Raw genomic sequence first — 23994 nt, forward strand, 5'->3', positions numbered from 1 at the left:
AATTAGAGTGCATTCAAATGCCTTGGTCATGTTGAATTGTAATACAGTAATCACTTTTTTAGTTTTAGATTTATTACTATATATAATAGATCAGTGATTAGAATTTTCCCTAGGGATTATCAGTTAGCACTTCTTTTTTCTTATATAAGTCACAACAGTATTTCCTTTAATTCTTTAAGCTATTCTTGGTACCTTTTTTCCTGTTAGTTAACACTATAGCTTTACAAACAATGACAGTCAGAAGGGGGAACGAGAGAAGAGCTGTAGATTGCTAGATGGGATCTTTGTTTATTTTCCCTCCTCATTATAAAACCAAGATTGAGGTCTTTTCTTTTTACTCTTTCACTTACATTTAGAGGAACATAGAGAAAAATCAACTTTTTATAATCTTCCATCTTAAATTGGTCCCAAGTTCACAAAACATAAACTAAAGGTGAAGTTTTTGAGGGGCAGATTGAATTACCCAAAATCATTTAAAATGTACTACATATCTATAAGATCTTCCTTGTGTACTTTGATGCAGAGAGGAAACAAAAAGAGAAAAGACAGGGTCTTTTCAGGGTCCGATTTCCCAAACAGACGCCCACCCTGTTTCCCAAGGTGAAACGGCCACTTGATGCACATAATGTAGTGTTTTCCAGTCTGATCATTTTTCCACATTCACTTTTGAGTCTCGTGGGAAAGTTATTCAGCATTAAGAAGTGGTTGGATGAGTGATCAATGTTAGCAGCAACTGTACTCAAGAAAAGACAGAAGGGAATAGAGGTTATCTGCAACAAACTATAGGGGAAAATAAGAAACACAAACCCACAATAGTATCAACATGCATTATTAGGCCAAGGTCAAAGTTAAACCAACCCATGAAGATTACTTCTAAGCTGAGAATACACACAGAAAAAGATGATTTTATTGAGACTCATAGCCATCGTATAATGGGAGACTTACAGTCCACAGTGTGGCAGCTCTTAGTGGTATAGCAAGATCAGGCCAAGAAGAATCAAGAACGCACCTGGAGATTGGAGGCAAGTGTACAGCTTTATTATGCCAGCGGTCTGATCGGGGATTTCTACTCAAAGCGGTCAGCCCTGAGCTGGCAGTGAACAGGGTTTATATAGATCAAGGAAAGAGGGGTGAGGATACAGAAGCAAAGCACTTAACATCAGTTCATTGGCTGAGGAAGTTACATTCAGTTTACATGATTGGATAGTAAAGTACATAGGAGTTCAACTCATTTGCATATGGTGGGAAAGTAGGGATTACATCATCTTAAGGATACAGACACTTACTGAGAACAAAGGACAATGAAGGAGGACATGCCCGGGTAGCCTCAGACATGTGTAAGGTGGCGGGGTATGAGCTGAGAGTGGCTCTTTGTCAGTTAGGTCAGCTAGCTGCAGGAAAAACTTTTTGCTCAGAGGTCATTTTTCTGGCTCAATAGTAGTAAGGTCCATCAGTGCCAAATCCATAAACTGTGGCAGGGTGTCCAAGAATACCAGCTGGTTGGCCAAAGCCATCCATTCCAAGGCTGTCAGGAAATAAATGCTGTCCAGCTACATCTCAGATCTGAAGGTGATAGTCATCGAAGAAATCTTATGGCTCCTCCAGTGGCAATTAAATCACCCGAGCTGTAGAAAAGATCAAGTCTTTTGAGAATATCTCCTTCATGGATCTATGGCGCAATTCGATCATTGCCATACAAGTGCTGTTCACTCTCCTCCATCTGATGACTCTCTACATCTCCATCCACTGAGAGTTATGCCAGCAAAACTTTTTGCTTTGAATTTTCTTAGCCCATTCTTTATCATATTCTGCTGTAATATCAAGTGCACTATCACAGATCTTTCAGATTTCATTATTTTTATCATGCACCAGATCCATGAGTTATGCTGAAGCCTGTGTTTCCTTGATTATGACATCTCTCATGCTTGGTAGAAAACCATTTGGTAGAAGACATAAATTATCTAATACACAAATTCATCATCTTTTGTTGAGCATTTAGCAATTCAATAAAGGCAGGAATTATTCCAGATTTAGCTAGCAATGTCGCACAAGAGTCATCCATGGATACAGTTCCAGTCATTATAACCACTTCTAAAACAAGGTCATCTTCTGCAGCACCTGGTTTTAGTTTATCCTTGAAGTATGGAACTGACTTGTACTCCTTAACAACCAGTTCCCGGTACAAATCTGGAATGGTCAGATTTGCCAGAGTTCCCAAACATTTGATCACAAAATTCTCCTCTTCATCATTGGAGATCCAGGCTGCAAGGTCCCCAACATAATCAATAAACAAATCTTTAGTTGGGCCATCATCGGGCTGAGAAATGTTTCCAATCATTTTCATCACCAATGGATCCTTGAGTGTCAGAGCCCTTTTCAAGAGCATCTTCAGCCCATCTCCTTCACAGATCAGCTCAACATTCCTCTTGTTAGCAGCAAGATTAATGGAGAGAGAAATGAGCTCCAAATCAGTTAATTAATCTGAACATTCAAAGAGCATTTTCATTACCTGTGGGATACAGTCACTGTATGCAAATGGTGATTTAAAACGATCACCCATGCTTATGTGGTAAAGCACAAATACTGCTATTTGCTTATAGTTTTCATTGCCTAGGAGTGCAGTAAGTTTTGGAAGAACTCGTACCGTCTTATTCCTCCATCCTGTGTCAAAGGAGAGGTTTAGTAAAGGCCAGAGAGGAATTCAGAAAATCTTCATGTTCACAGGGTATCAGTTGTATCAGTTTTTCAACACTATTTCCACCATATCATTTCTATTCTCCGGAATATGCTGCATTTCTTTAAGAATGTTACAGCTAGAATAAGCAGCTGAAAACTGCCCTGACCAAGAATCTTCACCAACATCCCTCACCTTTAGTTATTCCTCACCTTCAGTTCTGCCCGGGTATCCTCAGCCAGATTCCGAAGCAAATAAAGAGCAACTTGCAATAGTTGTTCTTGTTTTTCCCCGTGCCTGTGGTATTTTGGGGACATGTTTTCATAACTCTTTTTGAAAGTTTAGTTTTCAAGGTCTTCATCAACAGCCTTCTTCCTCTTAGAAAGTTCTTCTTGCCAAAGCTCATGTCTTTTTAACCCCTGATCAGTGATGTTAACACACAGAGCTCCGAAATATGCCTTGGGATCTAACAAGGACCACTTTGCTGCATCATAACATGGCAGAGGGCAGCACCTGGTGAGATAAAGCAAGTATGATTCAGTTCAGGTTCTTCTTCCCATAAGTCCCTCAGTGCTGTCTTGAGGGCCCAGGCCCCATGATCTCATCTAATCCTCATTATTTCCCAGGGCCCCCAACTCCAAGTGCCATCAATATATGGAACTTAGGAGACACATTCAAACCACAGCAGGGGGACCAGGGATTTAGCACAGTGGTTCCAGCGCCTGCCTCAAAAGCACAAGGTCCCGAGTTTGATCCCTGGTACCAAAAAAAAAAAAAAAAAAATCATAGCCGGGGAGTGTTTGGTATTTTGTGCATGGCAGAGTCCTTACTTTTGTCTGTGCTAGATAAAATTGGAAAGTGGCCTTGCTCTGGGTCATTGTGTCATGGTCTCAGGGCAACCTTGTCTGGGGTTGATGTTCTGTGAGATTATTTTTGTCCATTAAAAGAATAATGTGGTTTCACTTAAAGTCCAGGTCAGGGCTGCTCTTTCTCTTTCCTGAAACTTACAAACAGGCACAAAAATAGAAGAAAAAATACTTACATAAATATTAGGATTCACCATCATATCAAAATCAATTGCCAATTCTCATTATAATGTAATCTTTTTTTTTTTTTTTTGTACCAGGGATCAAACTCAGGGCCTTGCTCTTGCGCAGCAGGCGGTGAAACCACTGAGCTAAATATCCGTGGCCGATTCTCATTATAATAACACTTCTTCTTGACATTGCATCTACATTTTTTAGCCTTTAGCAGTGCCTTTTTCTCTGATCTTTATCTCAGCTTTTCCCTTTTAGTACTACAGTGAGTTCTTGACCCATTGACTCAGCCTGGCCCATTTAAATTTGGCCATGTTGACCATTAGCAATTACTGTTATTCTACTAAGTCCTTACTAGTGGGTGCATCTTTGAGACTGCTCCACATGTCTCCAAAATTATCCTTGTTATCTCAAGTAGTAGATATCACAAGCCTAGGAATCCTGGTTCCTTGGAGTGTAGAATAAATCCATGGGTTCACTTGTGAGTGGCAAGGTGCTGCTAGAAAGTAATCTGAGTTTAGTCTGACTATTCCAGTTCTGCAGGTTGTGTGACTATGCCTGTTCTATTCTTAGAGAGCTTAGATTTATCAATCTAAGGTGTCTCCTGGGCTAACATTCATGTCAGGCTGATTTCTTATTGGCTCCTCCTCAAACTCCCTCTATCATCTTTAAACTGCTGGCAGCAGAAAACAAAGCTGTGTTGTGATTAGCAGTCACTAACTAGTAATGGGTAATTTCTGCTTTCTTAATATTAAAGAAAAGAAAGAAACCATAAAGTGTATATGATTAAGAAAAAAGAACTAGTATGAAGAGATGCTCACCCTTTTCCTTTGCAAAACAACTGCTTTTCATTTTTTTCTTATTCTTCAGAAAGTATCATAAGTCCGTTTCTGTGTGTGTGTGTGTGTGTGTGTGTGTGTGTGTGTGTTGAGGATAGGTCATATCTTTCTTTTGGTACCAGGGATCGAACTTGGGACTTTGCAAAGCAGGCGGCGGAACCTGTGAACTAAATCCCCGTCCCTAGGTCATATCTTTTACGAGTATTCTTACACTGAGTGTTAGAATATACCCAGTGTAATACTGTTAAAATGTATGCTCTAGAAATAGGATAAATTCTTAATTTTTGGTAAATTAGTTAACTTTTCTGAGTTTCAGTGCCTTCATTTGAAAAGGGAGCCAAGCCAGGGATTTCGCTCAGTGGTTCTGCTGCCTGCCCCACAAGCGCAAGGACCCAAGTTCGATCCCTGGTACCAAAACAAATTTTTTTTTAAAAAATGAAAAGGGCCCCAAGTAATAACAGTACTTTTTTCTAACAGGGCTATCATGAGAATTAAAAATAAGTCAGTGCCTACAAAGGACTCAGAATGCTGCTGGTACAATACAGATGAGCAATAAATACTAGCTCTCACAATTTTCTTTTTCTTGACTTTAAAATTTAGACATTTGTTTACTTTCTATTTCAATATGTAAGGATTTCACTTATTTTTACACTTTACCTACTCTCCTTCCCCACCAGCTTCTACTACCCTTAAATCACTAGTTTAATATGCTTTATTAGAAACTTTGTAGCTGCAAACAACTTCCATACACTTTTACTTATGCTCTCAAGGGTATCCCTCTTTCTTGATCACTGGCTTTGTGAAAATAGGATATAAATCTCCCCTCTTGTCCTGTTAGTGATTCATCTCCTAACTGCTATCACTGTACTTTATTTATTTATTGTACCAGGGATAGAACTCGGGACCTTGTGCTTTCGAGTCAGGCGGCAGAACCACTGAGCTAAATCCCTGGCCCCGCAAGCACAAGGACCCAAGTTCGATCCCCGGTACCAAAAAAATATATCACTGTACTTTAACTTTCACACTAATTGGTAACAAATGTATTTAGTTTCCATATTTAAATATTCAATTTTGTTCTAATAGATAGAAATTAAATGAGTACATTTTCACTTTTGTAATGCTTTCAATATTTCTTGTCAGAGAGCTAATTTGTGTAATACAGTTGCACAGCATCTTAGATGTTTCTGGAGTTTCTAATTGTCTGTTCCCCACACTTGCAGCATTTGTCTTCATCATTTCCTCACTTTCTTTCAGACTGTGAGTCACATGAGGCATTATTTCAGTTCTCTGTGCCTGCAGGACCCCTCCCTTGTTTTGTTCTGGACCAGTTATTCTCTGTGTCTAATGCCTTTTACCCCCTTTGGTTTTGACCTCCAAGTGCAACTGTGAGACCCGCAGAAGGCCAGTTCCACCAGCTCAAAGTGGGAGTAGTGGCTTCTAAGTTTATTCTCATATTCTCTGGATATCAGTAGCACTTTGAAATAGAAAATGAGACTGGAGGACAGTTACCCCTTGTATTTAACAGGGTGAGTATTGGGAGTCGGTGTCATATCTACAGGTAATGGCTTCTAATCTTAGAGTAGTGCTTATGTTGTCTGCTGAAAGTCATACTCCTGAGCAGTGTTAACAAGTGACAGTTACCAAGTTTTACAAAGGAATACAAAATAAACATAATAAGAGCAAAACAAATCTAGTGAGCATAAAATCCTGAATTAAGAAACATATTAATAAGTCTAGTTTTGTCGGAAAGTTGTACCTAAGACTACTTGTCAAAGTTCCTTTAAGCAGGATGTACTTGTTTAAAGATGTACTTTTTGGGTGACTTTTAGTTATTGGAATGGTATTGCCAGGAATGCACAGTTTAGGCATAGCTAATTATTAAAATTCAACTAGGAACACATAAAGATAAACTGAAAAAGTATATCATTGAAACAATTACTTAGGAGGACACCAGAAAGTAAGGTGTTCTCCCAAGCTTTGCATTTTGGAAAACTTGTACAGAAGGGCGATAAAGAAGAACTGAAATGTGGTGTGTACATGTACCAGTTCCCTACAATGAATGTAATCATTATGTACTGCAAACATGTACTAATAAAAGTCAAAACTTTTTTTAATTTTAAAAATTAAACAAAGAAAAACCATCCCTGAAGGGGGAAAAGAATAAGCATCAAGTTGAGAACAAGAGAGAAAGAAAGAAAGAAAGAAAGAAAGAAAGAGAGAGAGAGAGAAAGAAAGAAAGAAAGAAAGAAAGAAAGAAAGAAAGAAAGAAAGAAAAAGAAAGAAAGAAAGAAAGAAAGAAAGAAAGAAAGAAAGAAAGAAAGAAAGAAAGAAAGAGAAAGAGCAAGCTTGTGTTCTTGGGGAACATCAATGGAATAATTAGCACCACAGGTACACAGAAGTCCTTTGCATATTTACTTAGCTTTTACTTTTGAGGCAAAAGTTAGACTCCTTTAACAGGCCTACAAAGGGCAGCACTGACAAGAATGAGAGGACAGATTTTAGAGTTTAGGGAACACTGTTAATGATAAGTGGACTTATGACCTCATATACAAATGCATCTCCTTTTATAGTACAAAATGCTTACTTAGTTGAAGCCAATGGGTATAGACCAGTGGTGACGAACCAATGGCACATGTATGTGCTGCAGCAGGCTGTTCGTTATCACTGGAAGCTCTAACAGGTTCGCCATCACTAGTGTAGACTATGTTTTAAATGGCAGAGTTGTCCAAATGGTCAGGTGTTTCCCCTCTTGAAGGGTAATGAATATAAGTAACAGAAATGCCAAAAGTTTCACTGACCACTTTATAAATTTAAGGTTCAATTGCAATCTATACTGTATAAAAGAGAGTGCTCATTGGTTGCCTTGAACATGTTAAACTTATGTACTTTTAATTTTATAAACTTTGCACATTTAGACAAAGCTCAGATTCTCATAGCATAATTAGTCCTCAAGTGTACACACATGTCTGCCTAGTCATAGATATATAGGATGTTAAATATAGTATGATAACCTAAAATAATAACCAAAGTTGTGATCATTTTTAAAACTTTAAAACAAACAGATGTTTAAATAAATCTTAACTTTCTTAAGACTTACCTTCTCCCAAGTAATTAAAAATTGTTATCTTTTAAAAAATCAAAATAAATAGAAAATTTTAAACTTTTAAATAAAAATTTTTATCTTTTCTAAAGTTTAATGTGTTTTAATAGCAAACTTACAGGAACAGCACAACAAGACAGGTAACGTTAAAAACACCTGTTAGCACGTAAGACAACTCAGTTAGAAAAGTATTAGTGACTGGATGGAATCTACTGTATGATAAAAATACTACAAACACCATTTAGTTTGCCTGTAATAAGAAATTTACTTGTTTTTTTTTAAAAAAAATCCAAATGCTAGCTCTGTCCAGAAAAATTTAGCAGGTTTATTTATCGTTCTAAAGTTGAACTGCTGAAACATTTTGACTTGCATTAATGCTTTACATCCCGCATTAATGTTAAAAATTCACACACAAATGAAAATGGAAAAACTACCAGTATCTGATTTCTGTCCCCTACTTTCCACTCGCAATCATGTACCTAGACCTTTTGAACTCATACGGAAAAAAAAAAATCTAACATTCGGAACTACCAATAACAGGAAGAGGAGAAAAAAGATTTTTTGAGACTGAAATGTTTCCCACTATAGTGGACTCTTAAGCACATTCTCCACATGTGAGGCGTGCTAGTTGGGTATCTTCAGGCATAATTGTTACAAGTTCAGCAGGAATGGCACACAGGTTGGTATCTTCAAATAGGCCAACCAGAGAGGCCTCACTTGCCTCCTGCAAAACACCGACAGCTGAGCTCTGGAAGTGCAGATCTGTTTAGAAGTCCTGAGCAATTTCTCACACCAGACGCTGGAAAGGGAGTTTGTGAATCAGAAGTTCAGTGGATTTCTGATAACGTCTAATTTCCCGTAGTGCCGAAGTCCAAGGCCTGTAACCATGAAGTTTCTTCAACCCTCCAGTAGAAGGCTCACTCTTAGGAGCGGCTTTTATAGCCAATTGTTTCCTGGACGCTTTGCTACCGGTGGATTTGCCGGCAGTCTGCTTTGTAAGAGCCATGGTACAAGGACCTCCTTACCCTCTTCTGCTGGAGCTCAGCAGCGAGAGGCGGTGCTGGCGTTGAAGAGCTGCAGGAGCACAGCAGCGGCGGCAACAAACTTTTACAAACCTGTTTAGCATTCTGAAAATCTTTCTTTAGCATACACAATTATTTCTCATACAAAAGCATTTTCCCTTTTATCCTTCCTTACCAAAAATATCCCTATACCTATAACCTTCTATATATCTCTCTATCTCTTACTTACTGGCCTATTTCTGCCTTATTTTTTCCTTAATTTTACACTTTAAACAACCCTTACAAATTTTTTTAAATTATAACAAAATACCATCCTTCTCCACAGTTTCCCTAGGATTGCTTGAGATAACAGAGCTCTTAGCAATCTTATGTAACTGTTTTCTACAGTAAAGGCAGCAGAGAAATAAATCAGATAAAAAGCCTATGTGCAGAAACAAAAGAAAAAAAGTAAGATCAGAGGTTAAAGATCTGTCTTTGAGAGGCTAACAGAAGATTTGAGGTTTTATAGCAAAGGGGAACAAAGACAATTGTTGAGGATTTGCATACCCAGCAACACAGGTAATCCTGGTCAAATTGTGGTCATTTCCCATGAAGCTAGTGGTTCTTAGCTTGTACAGAAGATCCCTTTCCAACAAGGTGACTGGGCTTTCAGGCACAAAGGGGAAGCTCTGGTAAAACACCTGAGTGTCAGCTAGGCAGGGCAAGGTCGGAGCAAACTCCCCGACCCTAGGTCACCCATTTTGTCTGTGACCATGCAGGAGGAAGAGTACAAAGATTAGGTACTTGAGTTAAAACTAAATAAATGTCCCCAGTATCCAAAAGAAAATTGATATTCTTACCTGCCATATCAATAGTTATCCAAGGCGACACCCAGTTTTCCAATTGAAGCTGTGGGAGGTCCCATCAGTCTTTTGCTCTTCTGGCCATCAGGGGTCAGGCTTCTCCAGCTTGCTCTGAAGTTGGGGACATTCCTTCTTCCAGTGACCTTCTTGCCTACAGAAATTACATTGGTTTTTCCTAAGGAATCCTGAACTCCAGACTCACTAAGGTGTCACTACTTGGATGGATGTGAGGCAGCTGGGAGCTGAAGGCTGTAGCCAAGGATTCAGTCTTTTGTTTAGTTCTCTTGGCTTTCTCTGTGTCCTCTGTTTTATCCCTATTATTAAAGATACTAGAAGCTATTTAGATGAGTTGATTTAGGGAGGTCTGTGGGCCAGGTCTTTTCCTGTATGTCTGGAGCTGATTGGAAAATAAAATGCATAGCTAAGAGGACTCTATTTTATTTTCTAATTGCCTCCATCAATTGCCCCTGAAACACTGTGAGATTTTTTTCTCCTGCCCCCAGGCCACTTCTCTTATCTTAACTAACAGGCTTATTAGTATACTTTTTAATCTCCTCTATAATGCTAGTTACCATGTTTACCACACTCCCTGTCTTGGGGGCCTTCCTGATAATTCCACCTGGAATCATTTCTTGGCACTGCAACATCTTGTGCCCAGAGAACATCATGATATATGTTTCGGGCAGTCACAGAGTCTGCACAGTCTCATGCAGTGAGAATGATTCAGTGTTTTTCATCCACTGTGCAGCAGTGGGAGAGCAATATCTGAACTTCACTTAGATCAGATGAAAGCTCAGGGCAACACGTTGAATTCCTCACTAAAGCAGCTGGGGTCCTCTGAGAATTGGCCAAACATCTTTTCACCTTTGCCTAAGTCTGACGTACAGAAAGGAACCTGCACTTGGATAACGGCTCCTCCCCCATCTGCACTTCCCAGGGAGGACAGAGCCAGGGATTTAATTGGTAGGAAATTCCACTCATGCTACTAAAGGATTTGTGTTCCTCTGGAAGATGGGGATATGGGATGGAAGTAATGGAATAATGTGGCAGTGTCCCATGCAGTGCTGGAGTTCTGAGCACCTTAAACTATCGAGAATGACAGGAAGAACTGGAGGGTTCCCCATCTGCTGACCAGGAGAAGGAGAATGAGTCTGAGGGATCAGTGAAGACAATCCCTTCTAGAGAGTTCTCAATGAATTGAACAGGCTCAGAGGCCCATTCTGGAGCACTCACTGAGAGAGCAGGCCTAAATGGTGTCAGACAGAACTTCAGATCCTCTTTGAGGTTAGGAAAGGCTACACAAATCCAGTAGGTTTTCTTCAAATCTTTATCCTGGCATAGTCATAAAAGGCTGGACATAAGGAACTTTGCTCCATTAGCTTTTCTTCTTACAGAACAAATCTAGTTGCAAGATCGTGCTATAACCATAGGACCCATTTTTTGGCCACGTCTTCTGGTGATACTGAGGCCAGGCTGTAATAAAAGAAAATCGGCTTCTTTTTCTTCAACCCAGTTCCTTAAAGCAATGAGTCCTTTGGAATGCACTCTATGGTCCCATAAAATGTATGACTTTTATTAAATGAAGGAGTCTTGCAAGACATAGTGGCAAAAAGACCCTGGACCCATTCAGCCTGTGAACTTTCTTTGACCACTAAATGAAATAAGAGAGCTATGGCAGCCAAGTTCCAAAGGGAAAAGTCTTCCATTTCCCTTAATGTTTTTTTTAAAGCCTCAATGTGAAACACCTGGGATGACCCATCAGGACATCTAAGATCTCTGAAATCTGTCTGAAACATGGTGTGCTTAAAGAGGCAGGCAAATCCAAGATGTGAGAGCTGCAGTGGATCCCAGTGAGTCCAGTGAAGACAGTTACTCTTACAAAGACCACAGACCACGAAAGTAGTCAGCACACCAAATCAACAGAAAAAGAAGAGGTCAGGGATTGGGATGAGGCTAAAAAAGATGCCAGGTACAGAAGTCCCTGAAAGCAACAACTAGCATCATAAAATGGCAGACACACATAAAATGGCCTGCACATTCTAAGCATCTGGATCACATGGCTGACAAATTAGATTTCTAACCTGAGCAAGAGCAGAAGTTCACTTCCACTGACCCTGAGTGAAAAAGAAAACAAGGAGCTGGAGGTTCCCACATAAATTTCAGGGCCCACATTATCCGAGGGATGGGAGATATGGATCACAGCAGGAGGCTGGGGCGCCACAAGTTTGGTTCCTTTGTTTGTTTGCTTTCTTCACCATTCTTCGTCCAGGTACAGAGTCAAACTGAAATGCACTCTGCTGTGTCAGATAAGCAAGCTTTGGGCCTCTGGTGGTGAGTGCTGGAAATTGCCAGCCAGCCGCAGACCAGCCTCGCAAATGCTGTTCTCTGTCTTCTTTAGGGGTCATAGCCCATCAAAGAAGGCCCCGGAGTGGGGTCAACCTCTCGGACTGATGAGATTCTGGATCTGCCCTTCACCAGGACCCAGTGTCAAAAAGGATAGTTCCTGTGTTCGACTGCTGGTGCATCAGTGAACATCCAAAAAGAGGAAGGCACCAGGCATGGTGGCACACACCTGTGATCTTAGCACTCAGGAGGCTGAGGCAGGAGGACTGCTGAGAGTTTGAGGCCAGCCTGGGCTACACAGTGAGATCAAGGTCAGCCAGAAAAACATAGTAAGACCCTGTCTCAAAAAAAAAAAAAAATGAGGCAGTCATGATCATTTGCATACTGTGCTGTCCCCATCATCCTTAAATCTTAGAGAGATTATGAAAAACCCAGCAGTTAAGAATTGTAAAGGCCTATGCCTAATAATCTGGTTGCTCAGAGGATCAGGAAGGAAAAAGATTGCTTAAAATACAGATTATGAATTTGTCAGAATAAGAACACTGGGTAAGTTTGATATTGAAACATTGCAGGGAGACACACTGATTGGGCTGGAGAAATGAGGGTGTTTCCCGAGGGGAAATGTTGAGGTTCACAAGACACATGGGGCTGATGTGATGGGGGAAAAAATCCAGCTAACCCCTCCACCTGCTTGTCAGCCAGATCAGAAAAGACAGAATGCTGTATCCCAGGCTGTGGCTCAGAGCTTGGGCTACAGCCAGGGCTGGAGTCAGACCACAAGAGAAGCCACAGGAGGTGAGCCACAGATGGAGAAGGAATGAAGGCCACACAATGAGTTTATGCGGGACTGGAGGAGAATGCAGAGCCTGTGTGACATGTGGGTGATCCCACAGGGGCCCAGCAGGACAGGAGGACGGACAGTAGGGCAAGACCGCACATGATTCGTCCTCTGAGTTTGTCATCCCAGGGGTGGGACTAAAGTTTGGATGGAGCTGGGTGACTTGCTTCTTATGTAGGGTTTTGGTTTCCCTTTTGCTGCACCTTGGACATTAGAGGTGAATCTGGCTGTGAGACAGCAACCCGGGTCCTCCGGATGGCGACCAACTTCACCCGAAATGGTGACAGCTGGATCTCAGCCATCAGTGATCCCAGGGGACAGGCAGGAACATGGCTTACCTCCCACTTGTCCTCAAAATTACCCTTTACAGAAATGACTATTGTTCTCATTTGACAATCGAGGGCTTAAGGCGCAGGAAGCTTAGGGAGCTTGCGCGAGGCAGAGGTTGCATTCAAACCTAGGCTGGGCTGACTGAGTCCCTAGAGGATGCGGGTGGAAGTGGTTCCTGTGAGCTGCAGGTGGGCAGGGACAAGGGGACATCCCTCTTCTGGACACAAGGAAGATGTAAGCCTCCATGGAAAACAGAGAGCAAAGGCAAGGATTCCTCTCCCAGCCACCTGCATCAGCTCACTGAGACAAACAAGAAACCCTACAGGTTTTCTCACCAGTGCCAGTGTGTCAGACAGGCCTGCCTTTGTCCCCTGAAGGTTACAATGCACGTGTGAGCTGCGTGTGTGAGCAGCGTGTCAGAGCCAGGTGTAAATCCTCAGGAGGCTTCTGAAGGCATCCTTTGCTGTTTTGAAATGCTTTGGACCTGTGGACCCCTCCTCCATTCTCACTGACCAATTCCACAGTAAGGGGACAGAGTTCAAGGCTGGGGGCTGGACTACGTTTGAGCAGTCAGGGCAGAATGTCTGTAGTTCCTTTCAGCCATGCCTTGGAGACTAAATATGGGGTGGAGAGAGGTTCAAGCATGTTCCAGGTAGGGGGCCACATAGTGCAAAGGCTGGTGGCTGGAAGGTCAGAGAGATTTGTGGTGCCGAATATGAACAATGGCCAGCAGGGGTCAGATTGGAGATCCTTCCTACTCTGTCCCTCGCTGAATCTTCTGCCAAGGGCTGTAATGGACGCCTGCACTTTGCCAGCAGTCTCGGCAGAGTCGGAAGGTGGCGCTGTCGGATCAGACATGTGCGGGCGAGGCTGCGCATCTGCCGCCCGGGAGAGGCTCGGAGGACCGCGCCCGCCTAGCTGCTGCTCCACGTCAGCAAGAACAGGAGATGCACAGAGCTTGGCGGGCAAGAGCGAGCGGCTGGCACCGGGAAGGAGCGGGGTGGGGCCACAAAGTTGAAAACACCAGATACGCTTCCTGAGACTCCCAAAACCAGTAGAAGAATCCAAAGGGCTCTGGAGCCCACGGGCACGGGAAGGGCGGAGCCAGCGAAATACGTGCTTTACGACTGATCTGCCCTAAAGCCGGAGGTCCGTAAGAACTCCAGCTGCGTACATTTTCCCCTTCCGCGTTGAAAACCTGAGTTCCATCTTCCAGCTGGTTTGCCTGCAGAGGAGAATGGTCTTGAGTCTATTGGGGTTCAAGTCCAGATGAGCAAAGAGCCCAGTGTTCCTCTGGCCTCAGCCCTCCCCCATGGATTTGAGATCACCCTCCATATTAGCCCCACCTCGTCTTCCTCGTTCCTCTTGGCCTCCTACCTTCCTCCCACCGTCTAGCTGAGCCTCTTTCTTGTATCTGGGCAGTGCTTTTTGAGAAGCACTGTGGCAGTCCCTAGGGCTGCTGGCTTTCCTCCTTTCCAGATGTGTAGTGGGATTATTCTTCCTCGTATCTTTATGGTCTCACTCTGGCCACGGAGTTTTAAATGGAAATAATATATGTCATGTCTAAGCCATAGCATATAAAGCGGATAGAAGACCCTTTCCCTCTCCCATCACAACCAGCAGTGTTCCAGCTGCTCCATGACCCTAGGGCCAGGAGGGAAGATGACCCAAGCAATCTGCACCTGACCTATGACAGACATGCACTGAGGAAATAGTTACCTCCTTTTGTAAACCCCTGAGATTTAGGGGCTCTTTGTTCCTGTACCCTAGCCAACACTTTCCTTGCTGATGCAAATAAAGTCATGAAGCTATTTGTAGAAGACTATAAAAGGTGCAATCTTTAATTCCTTATATGAACTCTAATTGTCACTAATGATAGTGAGTGCCACTTATGGAACAGCTACTACATGCTAAGAATTATCCTAGGTTCTCTGCCAAATATTTTCTCGTTGCTCCTTACCACAGCCCTATGGATTTGATATTATCGGCCTCTTCAGTATTATTAGTCACATTGGAATGATCAGGGACTGAAGCTCAAGGGCGCTAAAGATCACAAGCATAACTAGTACGTGGCGGAATTAAGATTCAAATGTAGAAGACTCTGACTTCGAAATGCTCATTATTTCTGCTGCTAGGCTGTTATTATGTACAGTGCAAGTCTAGGCATTCCAAGAAAAAAATTTAAAAAAAAATCATCGCTTAACAAGAAAAACATTAATTTTTTCTTTTGGACTAAATTGAATGTGAAAGATGATCCTGACAGGCTGAACAAAAACACTTACTCTATGGTGTGATGTTTAACAGTGGAATTTTCATTCATTTTCTCCTCTGATTTAATCTTCTACCAGATAAGCCTCGACCAACACCAAAGGTTTATGAAAAATGCAAACAGATGATTCTGTCTGTCACTTAGCATTTTTATGAACAAGCTGGGAAATAGATTGCATTATCCATTTTTGCAGGAGGGAGTGAATGGCTTGAGATCTTCTGGCTGTGGAGATGACTTTGTGGCAAGAAGACCCAGCAGCTCGCTTGCTCTCACTGTCCTACCTGCCTCCTTCTGACCTGGTAACCCTTGCAGTCCCCAGCTTCCCTGCCATCTCTGCCCTCCCATAATTCCCTGGAGAGTCCTTTGGGCTATTGGGATGCATCAATATCCCATGGTGCCTGACCATGCCCCAGTGAAAGGCGTCCTCCATGTTACTCACCAGTACATGGTATACAAACACATGCAAGCAAAGTAAGTCCTGTAGAGCAGCATTAGCTGTGACTAGGAGTGTGGCCTCTGGAGTCTGAAGCTCCAGGACTTTCTATCCATGTGAGGTTGAACACACTCCTTCACCTTTGTCTGCCTCAGTTTTCTCATCTGTGAAGTTGGAGTAGTCATAGTGCCAAGCTTATATGGTTGTCATGAAAATTAAATGATTCAATACATGGTATGTGTTTAGTCTACTGCCTAGCTTATAATAAAAACTTAATGATTATATAGCATAATAATAATTAACCATATATATTCACTAAACTGAATTGAAAAACTTGGAATGAGAAACTTCCATTCTGCAAAATGTTCAAATCAAAGAGTTAACACATTGTAAAAGGACATAGTCCTTTCTCTTAGAGCCTTCATACATTTTTCTCTAAATAACAAGCTTTCCCAGACTTTTTGCAATAGAAACATTTGAAAACAACCCAGCAGAATCCATTAGTGATACCACGTCCACTCAAATGCAATCACAGCCTCATTCTGAGACAATGGTGATTTGATTCCCTCAAACAATATTTGTTGAGCTCCTACTGTACATATGCCAGGCATCGATCAGGGTGTCATAAATGTAGCAGAGAGGAAAACAGCCTCTGCCCCTATGGCAAATAATAATGTAAAAAGAGAAAGCCCTACTCTGTCTCACTTCTGATTGTAAGGTGGTGGAAATGACTCACATAGAAAGAGGAGATTCTGATGCCAGAATTAGAGAAACCAAGCTGTGAGTGGCCTTTGGAGACTTTGGCCATGCTGTTTACTTTAGATTTAAAGAAACAGAAATGGTTCTCGTCTTCCTGGTTTGATTGGGCATGGGTCTACTTGCAGGTCGGGAGATGCACTGGATGAGCCACCTGGTCCTCTGTCCATCCCCACCTTCACCCTCCTCCTGTTCCTCTGGTGTGTGGACATGGCTCCAGGACATGCTGCCCTGCAGTCACAAGGGGAGTCTGGGACCTGGGCTCCCAGTGGCTCCTACAGAAAGTGATGACTTCCAGGAGCCATCATTCCCAATGGGGGTGCCTTGCCTGAGGCCCAAGACTGGTAGAAGAGCTGCCATCCGGCTGCAAAGCCAGTTTCATCAAAGAGACACTAACTGGCCCATGACCTTGGCCTCATTAGCTCAGCACTCTCCACCTGAGCTGCCTGGATTGGGGCCAGCCATGGAAATTAGCTCAGACCCACAGGCCCCTGGGAGAGGTGTCAGGCAAAAATAGATCAGAGAGAGCCAGAGAATCCTGGCGCAGGAGGGCCTGTGGAGGTCACCAGCTTTACAGATGGAGGGAGAGGCCAGGGAGGGAAGGAGCCTGGCCAAGGTCACATTGCAGTCCACGCGGAGCTGGGTGAGCAAAGGGCTCCCCCAACTCCTAAAGGAAGTCTCCCAAGTTCCTTCACCTGGGCCGATGAAAGCAACCAGTGGACAATAAGAATCACAGATAATGGAACCATAATCATAGTTCATTTGTCGATTTTGCTTTTAGAAAAGAATATAAAGATGTTTAAAAGGTCTGTAATGCAGAAAACTGCTGTAAATTTTTCAACAGATAAATATAATATATTGAGAGACAATGTCACATATTAGGGAACTTCCGCTATCTGAGTTTGAACCCCACCTCTGATCCTTACTTGGGGGTCCTCAAGCAGGTTACTTAACCTCTCTGAGCCTTGATTTCCTCACCTGTAAATGAGGAATTAGAGTGAAGCCTGCTAGGAGGTGGAAAATGCTGTGGCCCAGGGTCACTGCCTAACAGCGCTGAATTAGCACGGGTAGGGAACATTCATTCCACAGCCAGGAAAGAAAAGCAAAACCTCACCTGCTCCACTGGGCTCCTTCTTCAGAAGAAATCAGTGTTATCAGCTCCCTGCAGATCCTTACAGAAAATAACCCATGCATATACCAGCGTGTGTGTACACACGTGTATACACATAGATGTGTTGAGAAACATCCTTTTAAAGATAGCACTACCAAAAAATAAATAAATAAAGATAGCACTAAAGTAGCCTGCTTTACACAGGTTCTGTACCTTGCTTCATCCCATTACCATATTGGGGCATCTTTTTTCTTCTAGTTGGTTCAGATGTATCCCTGCTTTTTAATGGCTACATGGTTTTCCAGCTTATGAATGAACCGTGCATATTTAACCAGACCCCAAGACTAAATGGTTGCAACACAAGGGAGTGGTTCTGTGTGCAGAGATGGATGGAGTCCGTTTCACACAGGCTATGAAATTGTTGGGGCCTTGACTATCTCCTATGCAAATTTATGCAAATGATGAATATCCTTAATATAGGTATTTTTTGTTTGTTTATTTGTTTTTTGAGACAGGGTCTGGCTATATAGTTCAATCTGGCCTCAAATTCACAATGTAGCCCAGGCTGGCTTTGGACTTGCAGCGACTCTCCTGCCTCAGCCTCCCAAGTGCTAGGATTACAGGTATACACCATCACACCAAACTCAGGGAAAAATTTCTTAAGACAGAATAAAAACACACAAACCATTCAATTTTTAAAAGATTGAGGGCTGGGGATTTGGTTCAGTGGTGCCGCTGCCTGCCTCGCAAGCGCAAGGTCCCGAGTTCGGACCCTGGTACCAAAAAAAAAATAAGTGGCAAATGCTGAATAAAACCACTATGAAAACCTCACTACCCAGGCTTCCTATCCCACAGCTGCCCCACCCTGAGCTGCATTTAGGGACCTAGAGATGGAATTACTGCAAAAAAAAAAAAAAAAAGCTCAGCACCGGGCTAGCTTGCATACGGGTGCTTATCCTGTACCCTTCCCGACACATCTGGAAGAGTACAGACCAGCCTGCCCTGCACGTTTGCCCAACCTCTCCTGCTTTCATTCAACTCCTGATTTTTGCTGCCTGGACTTGGGCTTCCTGGCTTCATAGTGCAGTCTTTGTTTTTTTTCCAAAAATAATTGTGTTGTGGAAAACTGTCAAGCTTACAGAAAATCTGAAAGAATGTTACAATTTAGCTGGGTACCGCTTTGTCCCAGAATCATCATTGGCTAGCATCTGTCCCCATTAGGTTTGTCATTTTTTATTGTTACTGTTCTATTACCATTCATATTTTTGCTAAACCATGCAAGAAACATACAGTTATTTTGCCTCTTTACCCCTAAATATGCTCACATGTGTCTCCTAGGAAGGTAGTCATTCTCTTGGACAACTATATTATTATAGTATTTAATAGTTATAGTATACAGTATATTTAGTATATATTACAGTTATTAGTATATATTTACATGGTATTTGTGTTTACTATTAGTATATAGAATATATGCTAATATACAGCATTTAGTAGTACAATATTTGATAATGGTAGTATTAAATTCAGGAGATTTTATGTTATGTAACATTGCCCAGCTGCTTAATTTAGCACATTAAAATACAGAACACATAGTTAAATGTGAATTTCAGATAAACAGCAAATATCTTTTAGTGTTAAGTATGTCTCAAAACATGCATGGCAGTAGCTGGACTCCTATATTTCATCAGGCAGCCCTATATTGTTTTCTAATGTGTAGTCCCTGTCTGAGGTTTGCTGACTATCCCAGTAGAGCCACCTTTTCTCCTATCCAGAATCACACATTGTGCTTAGTTGTTGGGTTGCTCCTAAGCCATCTTTTGGTTCGAAGCATTAGCCATTTGCCTTTGCTGCTCCACAGGACTCGTGTGTTCTGGGATTATAGAGACCCAGCTACGGCTGTCTCAGATAATCCCGGGTAGGACAACCCAGGTACCACTGCGTAAGGAGGTCTGAGGGAAGATAGAAGGGCTGGGGAAAGAAGGCCTGGGGCCGGGCAGCCTCTACTGTTTGTTGAGGCTGGTACTTTGGGGGTTTATTTCCAGAATACCGCCCACAGTGACTGTGAGACCCACTTTCCACCTCTAGGGGGCCTCCACGCTGAATAACTGTCTCCGGCCCTTCCCAGGCACGAGTTTGCTGACGCACCTGGCCTGGCCTAAATTCACAGCAGCTGTGAAAGGCAATCAGCAAAGTGATTGCTCAGGTTGAGCACTGAGGGGAAGCCTAGCCATGAATGGAGAAAACGTGCCCTCAGGAGCAGAACTGTCATTGCAGTGGCGAGACCACCACATGGTGGGGCTGGAGAAGCCTTCCTTCAGAACTGTCCCCACCCTACTGGGAAGAACACCCTCCCTGCCATCAGGGTATGGTTCTTCCCCACAATGGCGGTGGCTACAGGAAAGTGAGCCGGGCCATCTTCCATTTGAGGGACAATAGAGACACTGTCCCTTCAAAGGGAATAAACATCCCCTTGCAACCCATGTGGCAGGTATTTCCAACATAATCTTAAAGAACAGGAATATGGGCTAGGGGTATAGCTCAGTGGTAGAGCACTTGCTTAGTACATGTGAGGTCCTAGCATTAATCCCCAGACCACACACACACAAAAAAAGTCAGGGAGGAGAACAAAGCATCCTACTGAAGTCCATGTGTTTAAGGAAGGGCAACGCATCTCAGAACAACACTATTAACCACATCAATAGACACAAAAACCACTTTACCCAGAAATTAAGAAGTCTAACAATGTCTGCTGTTGACCAGAGTGTGGAATGATAGTAAATCCCATATATTGCTTATTGGAACAAAAATGAGTGTAACCTTTCTGGAAAATAATCTGGCATTACCTAATAAAATTGAAAGGGTGCATACTCTATGACTACCAATTCTAGTCCTCAATACTCACCTTAGAAAATCCTTTTTTGTATACACAAAGAAACATGGGCCAATAAGCTTGTAGTATAATTGTCCAGAAGAAATACTGAAAACAGTCCAACATCTATTAACAACTAATCATGCATTTGTAAGCTAGAATAGTATACAGCAAGGTAAAAGAATGATTAGAGCTAGCAAGCAACAACACATATGAGTCTGAAAAACATAATATGTGGCCGAAACATAATAGTATGAAAAAATGCATTCAGCGTTGTTCTGGCATAGAAAGATCTAAATAAGCAAACTGAACACATATTACTTAGGGAGATGTACATAGGTGACACCCCAACAAAGGAAGATGAGGAATAAAGATAAAGTTGTCATTATCTCCCAAGGGAAGAAAGGGATGCCATAATAGTGAGGTACTGAAGTGTCTAAGAAATATTTTCTTTTTTAAACTAGCAGTGTATATATAGGCATACATTGTATTATTCTTTTTTCTTATTTTTTCTCTTTTTTTTCAATACTGGGATTGAACCCATGGTCTAAGCAAGTGTTCTACTACTGATCTACACCCCCAGCCGTTGCATCTTTCTTTTTTTTTTTTAAGAGTAGGAAAAATTTATTGAGAGAAAGATAGCTTCTGTCTAAGAGGAACAGAAGGGGGACCAGAAAGTGGGTTGCCCACTGATCTTGCTTCTCAAAGGTGTTTCATACAGCAAAACCACAAGGTGAGTCGGGTTCAAGGTGGAACAAAACTATGATCAACCAAAAAGATTAGGACCAGAATAGTTACTTAGGTAATATTGATTAAATGGGGATCAAATGGGAAGCAAGTCATGTAGCAAGCTTTCAAGGAAGGGGCAAGGATTTTCGGTGGTAAGGGGTGGGTGATTGATACCTATTTAGAATACCAATCACTGCTATTCATGATATGTGGGTGTGGTAGTTTCTCTTTTATTTAATTTAATTTATTTATTTGTTTGTTTGTTTGTTTATTTATTTTTGGAACCAGGGATTGAACTTGGGACCTTGCACTTGCGAGGCAGGCACTGGAACCACTGAGCTAAATCCCCAGCCCCCGTTTCTCTTATTTTATAATGCTGGCCTTCAGTGAATCTGTCTTATCCTCCTCCTTGTTGGCTCGATTATCTTCCATGTTGGCTCGACTGTCCTCCATGTTGGCTTGATTGTCCTCCATGTTGGCTCCTCACAGGTTGGCCTGTCTAACTGCCTCCATCATTTTGGTGGGAAGGCCTCCAAAATGATATAGGGCAACAAGTAATCCAAATAAGCAAAAATAATCCAAACAAGGGAAATATAACTCCCAACCTGCCTGATATCTGAAATGTGACTTCGTTTTCTCCAAAATCAAAGAATGAATTCTAGGAGCAATGGATTATTCTTTAAACTGTTTTGATGTGTTATGTACACATGTCTATCTACTATCTCTCTGAAAAAAAAATGCCTAAGAAAGAAAAAGCTCATATTGGTAACCTCTGTTAGGAGAAAAACCATGTTTCTGTTGAGGAAAGGGAATCCTGCCCACCCTCCTCCACAGAGAGAGGAAGTCCTGGCAGGGACACTTCTGCCTTTACCTGTTCTTGCCTTTCAGATCTGCCTGCTGGCCCATAGGAATTCTTTTAGCAACTTGTTCTCCTTAACAGGCCCAGAAATAAGATGAAGGTCAGCTGTCTGGTCTAGAACCAGCCACTCCAGATGGGGCTGGAGGGTAGGAGGGGTACAATATGCAGCTGGGGTACAATATGCAGCTGGGATAGATGTGACTCAATCCTTCCTGTGCCCAGGGATATGCAATGCTGATAGCCAGACTCAGTTCCAGAGCCTGCATTCAGGAATCTAGTAGATTCAATGGGATCAAGCGGAATGGGGGTCGGGAGCCATTGAAAAGAAAGGCTTTTTTTTTTTTTTGGTACCAGGGATTGAACTCGGGTCCTTGTGCTTGTGGGGCAGGTGGCAGAACCAGTGAGCTAAATCCCCAGCCCAGAAAGGCTATTTTTAGCAGAAAAAGAAATGGAATGCTGTGCTGGAAAAAAAATAACATGTATGTACGTATGTGTATAACAATTATATACATGTGTGCAATGTTCTCCAGTGCCATATAACAGAAACCTCAGCTCAACTGATTAAACAATCAATGATGAGATCTGTTGTATCACAAAATTAGTTCTGAGGTAGGGCAGGTCCAGGTTGGTTAATCCAGCAGCTCAGTGTCATCTGTAGGGGCCCAGTTTCTTTCTTCTGGCTCTGCCATATTCTCCACCCTCTTTGTCAACCTCTGCCCCCATGATGACAGAGTAGTGCAGATATTTTCATCAATCATCAGCCTCACAGATCAATATGCAGGGGCAGAAAAGGGCTCATTATCTCTCTTAACTAAGAAACCATCCCAGAAGCACCCACCATGGCAGTTTCTTGTCTCGCTAGCATAATTGGGGTGCACGTCCTTTCGTAGACCAACCCTTGGAAAACACATCACTGTGATTGGTTATGTCAATGTGGAATAGTTGTGCTTGTCCCATAGATAATTGTGTATCGCAGACTGCTATATAACAAATCATCCCAAACTCAGTGGCTTAAACAACAATGATTAACACTCTCATGTGATTTAATGGGTAAGAATACACTCATCCGGGCACATCAGCCAGAGCTTGGGCTGGGCTTGGTTAGAAGGCCAAGAAGGCCTCTCACCATGTCTGGAGCATTTGTGCTAGCGGTCCTGGGGGAGGCTCATTTCTCCATATGGCCTCTCTTCCCTCCTAGTGACTCATGCTCTGGGGCTCTCTCAGTTCCCCACATGGGACTTCCTTAGCACAGGGCACCAAGACCACACAGCAGAGCCATACCTCGAATTGGCATGGTGACACTTTTGCTGCATCTGATTCCTCAAATCAAGGCACATGACCAGCCCTGAGGGTGGGAAGACAGATGCTGCTTTTGGTTGGGAGGAGCAGCAGGCACCCAGAGGGAAGGGAGGTCTTTCCTGGTGGACATACTGGAGACTCTGCACCATGCCACCCCTCCTAGGGAAGCAAAGCTGAGGAGTGGCAATAGGAAGGACTACACAGACCCAAAGCACTCTGACTACATTTCTTTCTTCCCTCTGTAGGTGAAGCCTCAATGTTTCCTGGGCCCTTAATTCTTAAAGTAGCCTTATTTTCCACATTACAAATGAGCACAGTATACCCCTTCTTCATTGAGTATCTGTGGAAGACAAAGAAATTGTTGCCTCCAGGAAGGCTGGGAGAAAGATTTGTTTTTCATTTCATACAATTTTGGTCAAAAATACATACTTTTTAGGGCCAGGGATTTAACTCAGTGGTTTCGCCACCTGCCTTGCAAGCGCAAGGACCCGAGTTTGATCCCCGGTACTCCCCCCCGCCAAAAAATACATACTTTTTGAACTGACCTAGCCAAAGTCACTAAGTACCAAAAGATAAAGACAGAACTCAAACCCAGATCTGCGACCACAGTGCCTAAGTTCTGTTCCCAGCATCATGAGAGG

General features: G+C 42.5%; 1 pseudogene; it reads right to left on the reverse strand.

Moving 5' to 3' along the window:
- Positions 1–907: 907 nt before the first annotated feature.
- On the reverse strand, positions 908–21669 carry LOC101726124 (kinesin-associated protein 3-like; annotated as a pseudogene).
- Positions 21670–23994: the final 2325 nt, after the last annotated feature.

This window comes from Heterocephalus glaber, unplaced genomic scaffold (assembly GCF_053883595.1).
Source record: "Heterocephalus glaber isolate CG9 unplaced genomic scaffold, H.glaber_assembly_v1.0 deba00001444, whole genome shotgun sequence".
In the NCBI taxonomy this organism is placed as follows: domain Eukaryota; kingdom Metazoa; phylum Chordata; class Mammalia; order Rodentia; family Bathyergidae; genus Heterocephalus; species Heterocephalus glaber.